Raw genomic sequence first — 18,285 nt, 5'->3', positions numbered from 1 at the left:
TGAGAGTGGTGAGGTGTGCTGTGGGTGAGTCCTATCAGAGCCATTCTGGGCCATCACAGCTTCACAGTGCTGAGAAGATGACCTCGATCTTACAGTACCAAAAACTGAAACAGTGAGCCTGTTTTTCAATGAGTGGTGAAGCTGAACAGATCAGACTTGCAATGTTAGAATGTGTGTAGTGCTGGGGTACTTTCTTTATAGCAAGTTTTTTTTAGAACTTTGTACTCTCACCCAAGGAAAAGGTGCATTTATTAGAATCAGGAGAGACTCTTTCTGAGGGAATAATGCTTATTAAACTACAGAGGTAGAATAGGGTTATAATAGTTTCGGAAGAAACAGACCTGCGAGTGAATTTCGTTTTTCTGAGGGCAGTAACAAAACTTTATTTAATGTATCTTGTAAATTACAAATACTGCACTTTATCTACTGAAAACCTTTAGACCAATGTAATGCATTTAATGTGTGGAATTGTTTTAGTTGCGTTAAATCAGACAAGCAGTCTTCATTTTGTTTGATAAGCTATTTGTTGTGCATATTTATTCCAAAATCATGATCTTTGAATTATAATATTTTTCATGTCCCTTAGTCGTTTTTATCCCTTTAAAGTGATATTTATTTCTTTTCATTTCATTTGTATGCTTCTCTCTTCAAAACATGCTTTCCTGTTTAAAAATCCTCGCAAACACAAATATCATACTAATACTACTTCATTTTGCTGATTGAGATTCCAGTGCGCTCAAAAAACTGCACACAAGGTCTACTGCAAAAAAAAAAAAGTGGGTAAATAGAAATAAAAAATGCAAATGCCGATTACTATACCTGCATTCCAGATGTCTCCGAAATGGCAAAAACTAAAAGGGTGCCACCAAGAGAACGTTTTGATATTGATGTGTACATCAAAACCACTTCATTGACTATCTTAACAATTTCAAATGAATTTGTCCTTCACAGTGCAACACTTCATGCAACACAAAACGCAGCATCTCCTTTCTTCCCCGGGCTTCTTCCTGTCTTTCAGAAGTTTTTGAAAAGAGAAAATTCTCTTTTATTACAAGGCAAACAGTTGTTGGTGTCCTTTATCAAACAGCTCTTTGGAGAGGAATGGAGAGAGAGAGCTATGCAGACATTTAACCTTTTTATATAGTCTTACAATTGGGGCTCTCAAGGCCTTTCATTTGTGAAGTTCCTGTGGAAAAATCAGGGAGCTTGGACTCATTTCACTACCGGTACAGTATATTTATATTTCAGCTCCAATCAAAGCTAGCCAATATGCCATCCCTATGTATTTTCCCCTCTGAGCCCTGCCTCCCCACTATAATTTCCACCGACATTTTGTGTGCAAATGCAGTAATAGACACATTTATCACATCAAAAGAGATTCAATTTTCTTTTCAATCATCCACCAGTATGAATAGCGCCACATCCTCTGTGGCCAACAATGAGGGGCCATTACCGTGAGCCAAAGGATGGCTTCGCCTTCTCTATGCATTCAAGGGGAAAAGTGTGTCAAACTGTTTTCCGACGCCAACATTTGTTCTAGGCAAATGGAGACAGCTTTCAGACAGGTTAGTATCCAATTTTATTGTCAGACAAATGTCATTTTTGTTTGGGGCCGCGGTAATCATTGGGCTCAGACACCGGTGTTCCTCGGCGGTAAAGCCGGCAGTTAGTCCATTTAATACTCTAACTCTCATGTCAGTAGCAGATTGCCAAGTCCAGACATGACACCCGCTGTCTCTTCATTATGTGAAGAGGGTGACATGCAGGATTCAGGCCTCAGCCCGCAGGGGGAGGCGGTGGAGGGCTAATTGCCTGAGACATTGTTGATCTGCATGGCCAAAGAAAATACTGTGCAACTGCAATTAATTGTTCCCTCGCTGACAGATCGGAGATGTGGATGGGACACTTTCTGTCAGATGTTCTCTGGCAGTGACGTCTGTATCTCGTCTTGGAGTGGCTGCAGGAGCGTTGTGCTTGCAGTTGCCGTACATCATTTAGCTGATGTTTACTGCTGCACTTTGGCTCTGTATTAAACTGTGCTACAGTTTTATAAGGTTAAAAATCACTAACTGCTGCACAATACTGTATGATTAAAATGACTAATGCTGCATGGCTAAAGTTTTGAAAATGAAGTTTTGTTTTTAGTTTGATTTGCATACAATATCCTACATTATTCATAAAATAAAAGATGCTGGTCACAGACTGTATATCAGACTTTGTTCGGTGTAATAAAGTGCTAGACTGAATTTCAACTTCAGCGCTGTTTGCATGCAGTTTGACCAAGACAGAAATCTGACATATAAAATTTGGCAGAAAAAAAGTCAGGCAAGTGCATTTTCAAGTAAAGTTCTGTAAAAACTTCTGTAAAACTTTGACTCATTTTAATTTCCCTTTTTTAAATGGTATACTACAAAATATTGCCTTTCAAAATAGACACATGCAGTGACCGTACTTCAGATGGCACAAGAAGAGTAGCTGCTTTATGTGTGTGCCATTGTTAAGCTTGTGCACAACAAAGTTGGTGTTTTTGAACAGCTTAATGACTCAGAGGACATTTTGTTCAGTTTTCACTCACAGTCGCAGTGTTGATAAGTTCCTTTGTGTCTTTGTAAAACTGTTTTCTGGCTTGGTTGCTTCATTCCCACTCAACAATGGAGGTCAGCCTGCACAGCTTTTTGTGAAGCTTCAGTGTTAAACAAGTGAAGAAACAGCATAACAGGGCCTTTTTCCCCTCTATAAAGGAATTAGACAACCAACTACTTCCAATGTATTACTTTTGAATTATTTCTATCAAATAAAAGCATCTAAGGATCAAACCGTTGCCAGTGTCGGCACCAACACTCTCTTTTTAAAAAAAAAAACTGAAAACGTCTCTGCTGCGTTTTCTGTCATCCTGTGCCACAGCTTATACACGCTTGCTCGCTGCCAAACCACCCGAGCCGCAGCTGATGAGGTCATGCGTGTAGCCAGCACCGGACGGGCCCTGAAAGCCCTGCTTAATCTGATATCATTGGCAGGGAGATGCTTAACCAGCTCCATTTCTCACCGCACTATTCTGGGGTGTTCACCATCCAACAATGCTGTCTTGTCTCAGCCTTCGTGGATTCTTAAAGCGGCTCGTAAAGCCAAATCGTTCTGAGTTTATACGTTTGAAGCCTATAGGGAGCTTGTGCTTGCGATGCCATTTGCAAGGGGCAGCATGGCGGTTGGTTTATAGAGCATGGCGGCATGAAGCGAACTAGAAATGAGGAATGAGCCACGGAACCACGTCAGCACATGAGGTGGAGGTAGTCCATTCGCTTTAATGTTAAGTAGAGAGCGTTCTAGTTGTGGTCTGGCTACTGAATGATGCTGGAAGTGGAGGAAATGAACAATCATTCTCTGGATTTAGATCCGAGCAAACCCAGAAAAAACACATTAATGACACAGAGAAAATAATAAATAATGCAGCGTGAGAATGATACGCAATGATTTATTAAACCTAATTTGTTTCGTGGCCCAAAATGAGCAACAGCAGCTGTGGATGATATTCATGATACAGTAGAACTCCAGCATTCAGCCACGCATGTTCGCGTTCTGTCTTTCCCCATTAAAAATGCAGTGCACGGGCCTGGGCCTCTGACCTTGGCTTGGGAGAGAGCTCGCATCATTTCATCTTGAAATAAAAAGAGAGACTGCCAGCAATTATAGCATGTTAATTACATATTCAGTTTCATCTGCTGGAAAATCACACAGATCTGCCCTCAATGCTGCTGTTGGGTCTCTTTTGATGGGGGGGAAAAAGCGCTGTACTGTATTTGAAAAACATCTGTCATGTGTCCCGTCCAGTTAATGTCTGCTTGTCCTACCTGTTTTGGTTACAAGTGCTGCTCTTGTTTCATCGTTACGAGATGGGGTGTAAAATGCATGACATGCTTGAAGAGAGTGAATGAACAGCCTGAGGACAGTCTATTGTCAGATCATTTTAAGCAGAAATAATACACTTGAAAAAGACGCACTCTCTCGGGGAAGGCCGGGCCCCGTGCTGTTCAGCGGCTGTTGTAATTTCCCCTGTCAGGGCGTGTGAGGGCGAGGGGGGGTGGAGGGGTTTTGACAAATGCTCTGCCCCCACAATGCAGCCCCATAAACCCCACCGATCTCTGTGTCAGAGAGCAATTTACACGGATATGCTAAAGTCGCTTCCCTGTTAGATCGGAGGGCAGCAGCAGCACAGCAGAGGAGGCAGCACCTCTGTCGAGCAGCTGAGGTCAAGATCAACAATTTTTCCTTCACTGCTATAAATGAAATGAAGTCACATGTTGTTATTTTGAAGAGCAAGAAGGAGGAAAACAGGAAAAGAAATCACATAAGCATCGGGGATTTGGAGTTGAATTGCCCTAATAAAATATGTTGAGCACCGGATGGAAATGTTGTCTGCTTCGGGCCACGATGGGAGTTTAAGGTGACATGAGAACATGTGAGTTAAAAATAGCAGGTTTAAGGCACTGCGGCTGCTGTGTGGTGTTGCTTGGATGAAAGGCAATTTTAGATGTAATAGAAATTTTTCACGTGCATATCAGAAAAAAATAGAAGAGCTCAAATCAGAGTCAAAAAGCAAAGTGATACATGCATCGTTTGACTTTCCTTGACTGGTATCTTTTTTTTTTTTTACTGAGCCTGTTATTCTCATTAGGCCACCCTTCCTGCTCACTGAACAATAAAAATGTGAGTTTTTTAAATTTTCCTTATTTTCTATTTTTAGCAAAATGTCCCTAAAATCATACTGCACATTAGATCAGTAAAAAAAGACTGAACACTTTGTATGTATTATTTAAGCTTTGCGTTAAAATGTTTAAAGGTCTGTTTAGTCCTGTTGTGGTCTAGCTGTCTGCAAGCATGCAAAATGTTCACTGACTGCTCCTACAATGTGCACTCTTAATACTTAAAGCTTAATGAACATTTTTAGGGTTTTGGTTGACATTCAGCCAAGGATAGAGAAACACTGTGGTGCTGGTAAAAAGTAAATTAAAACGTTATCTGGCCATTAAAATACTGCATTTGCAAACCACTATTACAGTTATGCCATTATTAACAATTGTAGTTTCCTTAACCTTTAGATGTGTAAGTGGGTCAAAAATGCCCTGGTCATGTCGTTCTCTTGCAATATCTGGGCAATGAAAAGTTTTTTTTATCATTTTATTTGCCAGCTATTGCTGAAAAAACATGTTTTGATACCATTACATTCCAATTTTTAGGTTATCTTTTAGACTTTTTAAGAAATTAAAATATTTGTATTACTACCCCTAGTGCTTTATCACTGAAAATATCATACAAAAAGTGATGCAGTGCACAAACTTGGAGGGGAGAATAGCAACAACTGGAGGAAAAGAGTGGAAAAATGTCAACAAAATGAATGCCGACAATCTTATGTTGCTATTCTGTGTAGTATTCTTCTTTTTCACATATCAAAATGTACCAAGTGTGCTATGAAATATAAAAAAAACATATTTCAAATGTGAAATCATTCTTGTGTGGACAAAGATGTAATACAAACAATAGTACAAATTATTGATTTTGACCAAAATGATTTTTAAAAATGGCATAAAAACACACTGATTCTTATGTGGGTCATTTTTGACGCTTTTGGAAGAGTGTAGGGTCCAATCACTTGTGCTGATGAGGGTAAAGCAAATTTAGCAAAACAAATGAATATAAATGAATGTTCTTTCGAATATGCTTTTACATATCTCCCGTCCTTGGTTGGGATGCTACATCCTCTGTATGTATGACATCAGATGTGATCTATGTTAACTGCTTGGTCCGTCATCAAATAAATGCATAAATAAATTAACATAAGCACAAAGTCTTGGATAAAGTTTTATTTTTATTTTTTTAAAAACTCTGCTGGTTAAAACACGTTTGACAACGGATTGTCATTATCTGTCAAACAATGACTTCCCTGCCTGCTTGGTTACTGTATAATAATATCTAAATATGCAGACACATGTCCGTTAATCCCTATGACTTCCCTAACACGGCAGTTCCAGTTCTTCTGTGTGTATGAAAACATCTGCACACGCAGTCGCACGTGTCCCGACATCTGCTCCAAGTGGGCAAACTCAGTCAGCCTCTCTCCTTAATGTTTAACCAGGAGGGTCACTTTCGGGCACTGGAGGCTACAAACACGACACAAGGTTTGCTTTTCTGCACGTGAAAAAAATTGCAGATATTGACTGTCAAGAAATATTTGTCTTTTTAGCATCTAAATACAGGTGTAGTTTCAAAATACACAAGTGGAAATGTAACGTTTTAACAATCTGTGCATGACTTTACCTTTAATGTAAAGTACATCAAAAGCAAAAAAAAAGGATTTAAACACAACTCAATTAAGTATTCAATGCGCTAAATGTATTGTATTATTGTAATATACTGTATGTATTAATAATAAACCACTCATTTACATAGGAGAAAATTTTGGCCAATTGGTATTTCCTTACATTCAGCACAGTTTGGGGGAAAAAAACATACATGTCACTCAAAACAGAAACACCCTGAAGACTGAAAAGTGCCGCTGTCAGTCCTGAGCAGTGTCAAACATATTCAAGCCTTGTTAGACATATAAAACCTAAAGGCAGTGGATACTGGGGCTGTTACATGATATACTCCGTCATAGCTGTTGACACGGACAGTTAACACACGCAGGCCGGCGGTTTGCTACTGTCTGCAGTTACGGGCAGAGCTTCAGAAAAAACAAATACAATTCTGCTGCCTGGTCGTCTGCAGGAGAAACAATCTCTCCACAAATCCTCTGAGAGGCTGGATGGAGAAAGAGAGGAAAGAGGGGTCTGTGTGTGTGAGTGCTGGGGAGGTTTGGGTGGAATGGAGGAGCTAAATGGAGAAGGCGTGCTGCGGTGGACGCTTAATGGTGAGAGGGGCTCAGAGGACCAGAGAGAGGAACGTGTGTGTTACATGCTGTATTGCTAATGTTGTGGGGACACGTGTCTGCTTACAGATTACCATTATTGGAATCCAGCCTTATTCTCAGACACTGTGGTGTAAATCATTACATTATAGGAAGAAGACTCGGTTCAAGGCTTGCGTAAGGTTATGTTATGGTTAGTGTAAGGGTTGGTTAGGTGTGGGGTAGGCCTTGAGGAAAATAAATGCGATGGCAGGTAATGATTTGCTGGATAGATGCGTGCGGTAACAGTCGGAGGAGTTAAGTAAAACTCTTGTGTATGCTGCATGTTTGATAGTCTTCAAAAGAGACAATGAAAAAACATTTAACTTAAATTGTTTTAACAGATTTTGTGTGTGTGCTGTGAATATGTGTGCATGTGTGTTTAGCATGTGCAGAAGAAATCAAGAGACTATAGGCAGCTATGTCACCATTAATCTTTATGTGTGTTTTATATGTACCTACTGAATACGTGTGTTTCTAAATGTGGGTGCTCTACTGTTGTGATGACTGGAGGACTGGCTGCTGTTTTGGCCTGACTTCACTTTTATAATGCCCTGCTTTTGGAGACTAAGGTTTAATTTATCATTTAAGATTAACTTTAGGATTTAGGATTAGCCTCAGAGTTTCGTGACTCCCAGATCAGCAGATCACTGTTTTACTTGTTTCTCCTACTCTGCATAGTGTTGCCAATGAAGAGCTCCATGCAGCCGTGTTGTGAAAATACTGAACATGCCTTTAAAAAAGGACCCTGGCTTGCAAACGCTTGATGAGGAAGAAAATGCACTCAACACGTTTTTATGTCTCAAATAAGTAACAGTCAGCAACTTTAATTTGGCACTTTATGCTAATTGTTACTCATGTTAATCCAGCTTCATCATAGAGCAGCTTGATCACAGTTGATTCTAAATTTCTTTGTGGCCAAAGAAAAACAAAAGTCTAGGAAAATAAAAAAGCTGAAGACAACCACGTCCATTCCAGGTGGATTCATCATTCATTTTAACTCTGAAAAACATTTGGGATTTAGAGCTAATGGTGCACATGTGGTCTCTAGTTTGGGAATTTCAGCAGCTACTTTTTGCAGATCATTGGTTCTACTGGCTTCATCAGACTACGACTTTCAACATGCATCGGGGCTGTTTGCAGCCAAGTGTGGAAAGGCCAGAATGAGAGCTTACATCTTCAAATCTGAAGCCATGGTTCTCCGCTGCAAAGCCTCAGAGAAGCTGAGGAGCTTAGACACTTGAATTAAAGTAGCGGCTCCTTTTGTGCTGATTCAGGCATCCGATTTGGGATGCTTCCTGGACACCTTCCTTTGAAAGCTTTCTAAGCAAATCCAACTGGAAGAAGACCCAGAGATAGACCCAAACCTTGTATATCTCATCTGGCTTGGGAAGTGGTTGGGATCCCACAGGAGGAGCTGGAAAACATTGCTGGGAAGGGATGGTATGATCTGGTTGGCCTGGTGTCACACAACCTGCCACTGGACAAACAGAGAAAATAAATGGATGGTTAGAGCTTGCTTAGAATTGAGTGAGTGATTAAAACAGAGGTTAAAAACTCAATCCAAAGCCACAGGCAGTGAGTGAATTACCCAACTAAATGTGATGCTAATGTTCTAGTCAAAAGTATGCCACACTGAATTAAAATTGAATATTTGAGTTGTTATGAAGACTTCTATGTTCATCTGACAGAGAAACAGATGATGCAGCTGTGCCACAATTTAACAGATGTTACCTTAAAACGACGGCTCATTTGGTCTAACACCTGTTACCTGGCCTTTACCTTTGGATCTTTTCCTTATCTCCCCTGCAGCATCTCAGGCATAAGGGTTTGAGGGGCAAGAGAAGGAGATAGGAACTGTGGATGTACAAGCGAAGAAATGAGAGGAGGGAAGTTAAATTTGGATAAAATCATTTTTAATTTTATCTTTTCTTTGTGCTTTTTATTGTGGTTGACATACTGCCACTGCTGGAGTCAGAAAATGTGAACCAGTGACGTACATTTTATGTGAAAACTGCCTATTGTCCAGATCTTGTTGCTTTGGACACACTCACCATTTAAAAGCCAAGTGAAAGCAACATTACATTGTTATGACAGCTTTACTTTTTGATAAGAAAGAATTTACATCTCAGACATTTCAAAGTTATTGCGGTTCATTGTAAGATTAAGACTATATACAGATTATTTTGTCAAATTACTGTTTCACACTGAGGCAGATGGATTTCTGTATCAGAAGAGATTAAACAACAATAGTGATTTAAAACACCTCTAAAGAGTTTAACTCACACACATTAAAACCAACCAGTGCTTCTGTATAAACCCTGCAGGCCTCCACTCAGCAGTTTATATTAGCATAATTTCTTTGAAACTATAAATGACAACCGTTCACCCAATTTTATTTAACTTCACTGAATTTGAGTTGCAGTAAAAAAATATATCTGACAGACATCGGACAAGGACATTGAAAACTAACTGGATAAATAGATTGTTATAGCACCAGAGGAAAGTGAGAAAATGCTTGAAGTGAAAACATCCAAACAACATCAGTAAAGAGGAAAGGATTTTCATAGTTGAACTTAAGAAACAGAGGTATGTAAGTGTAAAAATTTAGGCCCAACAATCATTTATGTCACTGAAGATCCTCAGAAGTCTGGAGGTACAAACATGTGTCCGTGCCTCCAGATGTTCAGGCAGTTTCTCTCTGCTGGAGTTCCTCCAGTCCCCAAAGACCAGTGGTGTCTCTCTCTGAATTTACACACACACACACACACACACACACACACACACACACACACACACACACACACACACACACACACACACACACACACACACACACACACACACACACACACACACTAAAATGAAAATGCAAAAACACAGACTTAATAAAAACACTCTTTGAAACTATACCAAGACTGTGGCTGCTCAAATTTTAATCACCACATTTCATTAATTCATTCCTTTTTCCACAAGCATGCTGGTCTTCCTCCAATGAGCAACTGTACGCCACGCTCAAGAAATATTAGATCCAAAATGTTAATTTTCTCCGACAAAAATTAATTACCTTTGTTTGTCTTCTGCTTTCCAGCTTGAAAAATAAAGTACTGAATATGCTGAAAATTTCATCAAGGTCAAAGTTTTAAAATAGCAGCTATGTGAACCTGGACATGGTGCATTTATTTGAGAGTCAGTCCTGGCACACACAGAGCGACCTCCCACCGTCCCGCCCGACACAAACACATTCAGGTGCACTCAGGCAACAATTGAACAAATTCATGGCGATCCACCAGGAATTCTGTTAAACACAAAGACTTGGTTTTATTTCAAGGGCCCGTGGAAGTAAAGTTTACAGCATATCCTGCCTGGCAGGCTTTAGTGGGGTGTTTTTGCACCTAAATAACATGCCTTTTCTTAATTATGCATCATCACTTTGTTTCAATAAACTGCTTCATTGTGCAGAATTTTGAACCATGCATTGGATAGTTTGTTTCACTAAAAAAGGCAGAAAAATCAAATTTGGTCTTGGTGTGAGTAAGGTGCGTCCAAACGTTTGACTGGTTGTGTATAGGTGGAATATGTCCAAACATATATAGACCTTCAGATCCTCTTCATGCTGCACTGCATCTCCCACCTTCAGATAGCGTTTTCAGCCAACAGCAATATTTTAAACCAATTTCAGTATACTGCTCCATAAAACTCAGTTTAAAACTACACAGAAACTGGCATTCAGAGCCATTTTAATTAGTGTTTAATTAACTGCTGCTACCAGAAAAGAAAAAGCTACTCAGCCTGCGGTGATTTGTTGTTATTGCATAACAATATTTCTGCATTCATTCAGGACTGTCAAGACATGTAGAACAGAATCATGAAAGGAGGCTTCTGAACCAACCCTTGGACATTCCTTTGGCATTAAGCTTTTACCCTCTACTGCCTTTGGCCAAAAGTTGTAAGTTGTGACTACAAGTGCTGATATTAATTTACACTCAGTGTTGTGGTTGCGTTTCAGCAATTAAAATCCCACTGGGTCCTCTAAAAGGAGGCGGCTGGGGACTACGCATATCAGGAATATTGCTCTCTTAATTGGCCGTCCAACAGTGGGGGCACTTAAGTCATAATTAGCCTTTATGCTTTGAGGTCTATATGTGCTGCAGGAGGATAGTTTTTGTGTGTGTGTGTGTGTGTGTGTGTGTGTGTGTGTGTGTGTGTGTGTGTGTGTGTGTGTGTGTGTGTGTGTGTGTGTGTGTGTGTGTGTGTGTGTGTGCATGTGTGTGTTGTGTGTGCTAGCTGTAGAGACTTTATCAGATGGTAAACTGTTTAGGATGAATAAGCAGAGACTATCTGACTTTGTTGATTTAAGTTTTTCTAATGAGCTCATTCAGCCAAAGGAGCAGTGAATAACCAATCACAGAAAATATAAATGCTTCAAGAGCATTTTTTTTCCCTGAAGAGCCATGAAAAGAATGTATAATTAAAACTAAAACACTATTGCTGTAAGAAAATTAAAGGGGATTTAAATGAGTTTAAAAATGCTGTCTCCTGAAAATCAAATAGTTTTTGTTGAGTTGTTTCTGTCCTGTTGACGTGCATATGGGGTTTTATATGCACCAGAAGACACATCATCAGGAAGTTAATCATCATGGCTGAACATTTCCACCTTAAAACTATGACATTCTGAAAAACAAGAGTTAAGACTTCCAAGGTTCAATCTTGGATGGGACTTACTTTATCATCATTCTTCTCCAGTATCGTTTTTTGGTTTGAACACGTACAACAGAATCATTCCCATATTACAGCTTGCCATTGTGTAGTGTAAAGTAATTTTATGGTGTGTGGTTTGAGTGTAGTCGAGGGTGAGCTGGTGTGCTCGAGCAGCAGCAGGGTGGGGTGAGGCAGGTATAGCAAGAGGTGTAAGTTAATAGATTTGCACATTCTAGGGGAGGCAACAGTGTAGAGTTACATGTAAGCCATTTTTAAAAAATCTTATGAATAGTTTGATATATGTAGACATGTTTTCTGTAAAAGGGAACTTAAAGAGTTGTTTCTTCTCAGTGGTAACTATCTGCTTTATGAAGTGCAAAAAAACAAGATGTTTGCATCATATTGTTTAATAATAAAATAAAAAACTAATGGAAAAACTATTCATTTGAGCTGCTTGTCAGCCGTGACCACAAAGCTGCAATGGAAGCTGCTCGTCCCAAGTCCTGAATTGTGGGACATTTTCCCGTTTTGTCTAATGCTTTCCAAGATTGCAAGGCTGCATGAATGTAGCATTACACCACTTTACTGAATATCAAACACGTTGCATTCCTGACTTCACATGTCAAAAAAAACTCACAAGTTAGCGGTCAATAATGATCAGCAAACTCTTCGATGAGTTTGGAGGTTGTGCCGTCTGTGCTTTATAGTACAATCAATGATCTAGTGCTAGTAGACTGCATTTATAGCAAGCCAAACGTGTCAGCTAGCCAAAAAATTGTCCAAATGTGCTTCTTAAATGGGAAAATATCTTTCCTCTCCTTGTTCTCCTTCAGATCTGCATCTCAGTTGCAGTTCATCAATCGTCTCACAATGGAAACAAGGGTTTCACAATTATTATGTGCATTTTGAAAAATATATCAGAGATTAATACCACTTTCCAGCTTTCAGCCATAAGAATTTGACTTCCAAATTATTTCATTCTAATTTGAGAGATTTGCAAAAGTGAAGCATCAACTTCTGAAAGAAGAAAAATTTCAATCATTTTTAGCTCTCTGGGAAAAAAAATGAGCAAGACAGAGAGAAACTTTTTCAAGTCAAAAGCAAAAGATGTGACACATAAAATATTCAAATCTCAAGAGAGTCAGAGAAAAGTGTCTTCTTGCATTAGAAGTCCTTAGATCTTTTTCTTACTCAAAATGTCTGTGATATATGGTTTCGGACCGCGAAGATGACAGGAAAATGACTCTGTACTGAAGCTTATGCTTTATGTAGAAGTAATGAATTTTATTTATGATGTACAGTTCCCGTAACAAAAGGGGTAATTGTGATTTTCAGCAACCTGTTAATTAGAGGCCTTTTTTGATAAAGATGAACAAACGTGCTTGGTTTTTCATCATTCAATCACCATGATGATGCACTGTTTCACAGAAGATAATGGAGAGACACGAAAATGAAAGTTCAAGAGCCGAGAAACTGAGAAAAACTGAAAAAAACTCCATGCTACAATGCTTGGTCTCATGGTCATAGTCGATCCAAAACAATATCAAAGGAACCTGTGTTTTTAGGCCGTCTGTTTAGTCCTCCTCTGCGTCGATACATATTTCATTGGGTCTCAACAAAGCGAGGCAGGAGCATATTCTATCACAAAGGCCTCTGAACATGGTCCCACGTGTATGCTGGACAACACACACCCGCACACACAAAGCAGCTCAATTGTCTCAATACTGGGTTGGAGTGTAACAAGTCCAGGCTCAGCATTATTGCCCTTAGGTGAAAAGAAGCTGCAGTGAAAGCAAGAAGACCCTCAATTGTCTCTCCAAGGAGAGGAAGGCTTATAGAGAAAAAAACAGAGTGATTTTATCAAAGAGATGACAATACAAAGGACACATTTTGCAGATAAGCCCTCTCATATTTCTTTGCTATTACATATTGCATCATGTGACAATCACTTGTTCGCTCAAAGTTTTGAATTAAAACTTTGGAGCACTCAGGCTTTTTAATCACTTTTTCAATGCTATTGCGAATGAATCAATCAATAAATGAATGGATTTTCAGTGTGGGAAAAGCTGGCATTTTGAGGACAAGTTTTTTCCAACTCTGCTCCGGTATTTCACCCGACAATCCCCCCTGGTTCTTTAGAAAGACTCGTGGTTCACGAAGGACCAACAGGTAAACCTTTGGGCTGACCATCTTTTAGTCTCTTTGCCTATCTGTTTCTCTGTGAGCAACATTCAAAAGCTTTCCTCATCTCTGTGTGACAAGACAGGTATGTGAGTGAGTGTAGTTCCTCAGAGAGAGCTTGAGGTCAAGGGGGGCCCTTCAAAAAAACCTCAGCTGCATAGACCTTGAATGCACTCGGCTGAGTTCTGACGGTTTTTACCAAACTGTCTCTATTCAAAGATGTTTCCAATGTCTGTGGGAATTGAAAATAGGTAACTTTAAGTTTCATCTCTCAAGCAGGTCTTAACACTGGTAAAAGGGATTCGCAGTTATGCATGTATTCTTTATTTACAGTCTATGCTTTAAACTGCACTGAAGCATTTTATTGGCCACTCGGGCAGCTGAATAAAAAATATGAATACAACACTGAATTAGCATCACCTTTGAATTTGTTAGCTAACTTACTAGCGATCACTCACACATTAAGGGTGTTGGACTCCTTTTTGAGTGATTTTTCACCCAATGAACTATTCATTTTCTTTTTGCTCTGTTGTTGGTCTCCACCAGCTCCTGAAGGAATGGCTCTGCAGCTGCTATAAATTTGCCACTATGTTCACCAGCTAGCTGCTGTCTGTGTCTGCTGTTTGGTGCTGAGAAGGCAGTACAGTGTGTTCTCCAAACTTTTGAATGGAAACAACAGTCTGCTGTGGACAAGAAGACCCGTGGGCTGGACAGATAAACAATGAGCAGAAACTCACCTTGAAGCACCAGAAATCCAGCTGCAGATTTTTGGTGATCATTTTCTCAAGGTTCATAACAAGTGACCCCTATTCACACTTTTGACATTTTTTGTTGTCACCTGATAGTTTCATTGAAATTATCGATTATAAGCGCTTTAAACATGATTTAAATTTCCCTGCCATCCTCTTTAAAGCAGTCACCTTGTGGAACAGCGCTGAAAATTCTGCCTCAAGGACCATCTGCAATGTGCCGGACCTCTTTCATTGTGTCAAACTGGCAGTCTTTCAACATAAATTTCACCATGGAAAAGCATTAGAAGTTGCTAATCTGGTGAGATGGGGAGTGACAGTTGTGTTGGTGTGGTAAAAAAAATTCTAAATTTCAACTGGTTGTGAGAGGTAACATTGGTTTTCTGACTGAAGAAGAGACAATTCATAATGCACAAACTTGTGAATGTCAAGGAAAACAACAAGCACATTCTCTGTACGCTCCTTACATGCCTTCTTCAATCTTGGAGGCTGCAGGCTATTCGACTGTGAAATCTGCCGTTGAGTCTTTGGGTCATTGTCTCAGCTCTTCAACAGTTATTGTCCTTGGTGCGAAGGTTGTGTTGTCTCTGGCTTGTTGACTTCCACATCGTGCTGCTCCTACAAGTCTATGGTAGTCTTACTTTGTCTGCCCATTCATTCAAGAACACACAATGGTCTTGCAGCACCTCATCATTATTCTGCCGTAAGAAGGAAAACAATCTGGCTTGCTTGAATTTCTATAAACCAGTCATAGTGGTTGTGGGTGAAAATAGTGATTCTGCTTCGGTATGCTTAAAGTAGTGTGGGTGAATTGTTGTGGTGGAACGTTTCATGCAGTGGCATGAACACTGTGAACAAAATGGATAATCAGCTGAAAAAAAAAATAGGCAGGGCTGCCTTCCAAATTCAAAATATTCTGCGAAATCTAAAATTTTCAGTGTAGCAGGTTGCTGCTTGGAGTTTGTTATTTTCCATATTGAAGGAGATGTTGAAAACATTGACATGTAGACAATGGAAGGAGACTAAACCGACTAAAATGAGCGGTCAGTGGCAGGCTGATACCCGTAGTCTGCATCTGGTCGGTCAGATTATGTGCACAGTAAATCTATAAATGGGCACCTGCAGGTGATAACAAAAACCCATGTAGCATCAGTGGTATGTGAGAGAAATGGACAATTTAAATACATTTTTGCAATTTATATGGTTCGACTGGTGTGGTTCTAATCTACAGGTTAGATCTATTGTTCACAGACACCCCACATTATTTTTTTGTTTATTTTTGTGTTATTTTCAGATTTGTAAATTCTTTTTATTTCATCACTGTAATTTACGAAGTGTTCCTGAATGCCTCATTTGGTTCTGGTTTGTACAGGCGTAAACTAACTGTGGCGTCACCCATTGGTTTCAACGCCGAGAAAAATGAAGCCCGGATTTTGCTACTTCCTGGTCGCCGTTTTGGATTTTTTGGAGCCAGTGACGTAAAAAGCGTCATCAAACAGGCTGGACCGGAGAGCAACTAGGGGCAGGATTGGCTGAGGACTCTCTTATCCCGCCCACGTTTTACCGCAGAGGCTTCTGTTGCTGTCTATCAAGTATAGCCACGCCCCCTGGCTCCGCCAACTTTAACGATTTATTTAAAATTCAGTATTGATTATTTTAAGATCGGCCACCTGATCTCTCATTTGACCATGAAAACTAACGGGAAAAAAATCCTGAGCTGTAGAACATCAGTCTATCAAATTTTATTTTTTCCAAAAATGAATTGGGGGTCTATGGAGAAAAGCTTTTTGGAGCCAACCCTAGCGGACGGCGTGATATTGCAAGTTTTGACACTTCCGGGTTGGCTTCAATTCTGGAGCCAGATGCTACGTCCACTATATATGCAGTCTATGATCCTAGCAAGCTACTGCTCATAACTTTTGCAAGCGCCTGACCATGTTGCAGGGGATGTAAATGTAAAAGTAAATAAAGAATCCAAAATTTTGATTGTACGCCATAGTCTCATTATCATTTCATGAACAAAGGTGGATTATTTTGGCCTCTCACAAACAGCTAAACGTACCTGGAGGAGAAAATATCTTCCCTCTTATGAAGAAATGGATGACAACAATGGCACAGCTAGCTGCATATGAGAGGGTGACGTACTCTCTACTAGACAGACTGGACCAACATAGGCTCACATGGAACCCCTTTACAGACTGGCTTTGAACTATGACCAATTTAGTGTGACTATGTCAGTGATTTGCACTTGGCGTATAATTGATTATTGAGCAGTGTCAGTGTGGTGGTGTGGTGGTGTGTGCTTTTGCATTTCTATGTTTTTGTTTGGGTTGTTTTTTTAATTTCTTTTTTCTCTTTCTTTCATTGCACTTGGTTATCTGATCATAATATAATTTGTATTTGTTCAGAAAATAAACTGTTAATTATAAAATAATATCCTGTAACTTTCACTGTTGCAAAGATTATTACCAATTTAGAAGCAATATTCACAGACTCGTGGTTTTGATAAAAGCATAAAGTAACAAGAAAAGCACTCAGGGAGCACAGTACTCCTCCAAGTCTGCTCATGGATAAGTCCCGATAAGTGTCAGCAGGCAACTGGCATAGTGTTCACTTGTTGTCATAGTTACAGTGATGCTGTGCTGCTGTCCCACACATAAATCTTGAACAAATCAATGAATTGACTATAAGACACTAAGCCACATCACTGCCAAAATCTAATCGTTTGGTCCTTGGGTCGATTCTGATGTTCCCTGAAAATTCATCCAAATCCATTGTTCCATTGTTGAGTAATGTTGCGCACAGAAAGACAGAAAAAAAAACAGACGAACAAATGTACGCTGATCATCACGACTCCGCAACGTTCTTTGGAGGAGTAATTATTCTAATCTTCTGCTCCAACACTCAGCTTTACAAAGTGGTACATTATAGCCACCAAGATCCCACAACAATCCTTTTTGACACATCACAGACACTGACCACTTAGAGGACCACAATTATGACTTTATAACAGCAAGGAAAAATTACTACATCACTCCAACACCAGAACAATCTTCAGAGGTCAACAGGCTGATCGATTTGTTGTTTTCCTTTCGCAGAACATCAATCATGTTTTGCTTCTGAAGAAACAAATCAAATTCGGACCTTCTTCATCGCTCTTTTAGGGATAAGTGACAATTAAACATTAGGGAGTTCCTAAAAGTTGTAAATGTAAATGTATTTTTTTCTTTCCAAATAAATGTATGATCTCCTTTAATCATTTATCTGTTTGGTCAGTTTTTCTTTACAGTGTTATCAATGTGTTCTGATGGGTTTAGTGCTTTGTCCCAGCTTGTGAACACTAACAGACTTTTAAACAGTATATATGGCAGTAATGCATAATTGCTGTTGCAATGAAATACACTCAACATGAGACAGCTGATTGCTTTATTCCATGCATTGCATACAACAATGGTAATTCTCTTTAAATAAAAAGTATTTTCAAATTCAAAGCAAATTTGTTAAAATTCATTTTCCAGTAGCAAATATAAATTTGGGTTAATGGCAAATATATTCAAGTGAATAACTCAACGTGCCATAAAATGTGCTTTAACAAGCAATATATGTATTGTTCCACAAGGAAAAGCACATCATGTTGCCATATACCTCAATCACAAAAATACTGAAAACATAATAATAATTTAGTAATGAAATGGTATCAAAGTAAAGTGGCTG

The 18,285-nt window shown here is 39.4% G+C and overlaps 1 protein-coding gene across 1 annotated transcript in view; it reads right to left on the bottom strand.

The window, feature by feature from the left end:
• LOC110960319 (rhombotin-1) overlaps positions 1–18,285 on the bottom strand; it is a 266,898-nt gene that overhangs the window by 130,820 nt on the left and 117,793 nt on the right. The gene's annotated exons all lie outside the window — the stretch shown is intronic.

Source organism: Acanthochromis polyacanthus, chromosome 8 (assembly GCF_021347895.1).
Source record: "Acanthochromis polyacanthus isolate Apoly-LR-REF ecotype Palm Island chromosome 8, KAUST_Apoly_ChrSc, whole genome shotgun sequence".
Taxonomy (NCBI): Eukaryota; Metazoa; Chordata; class Actinopteri; family Pomacentridae; genus Acanthochromis; species Acanthochromis polyacanthus.
The sequence above is the reverse complement of the archived record's forward strand: the minus strand, read 5'-3'. Positions and strand labels throughout refer to the sequence as shown.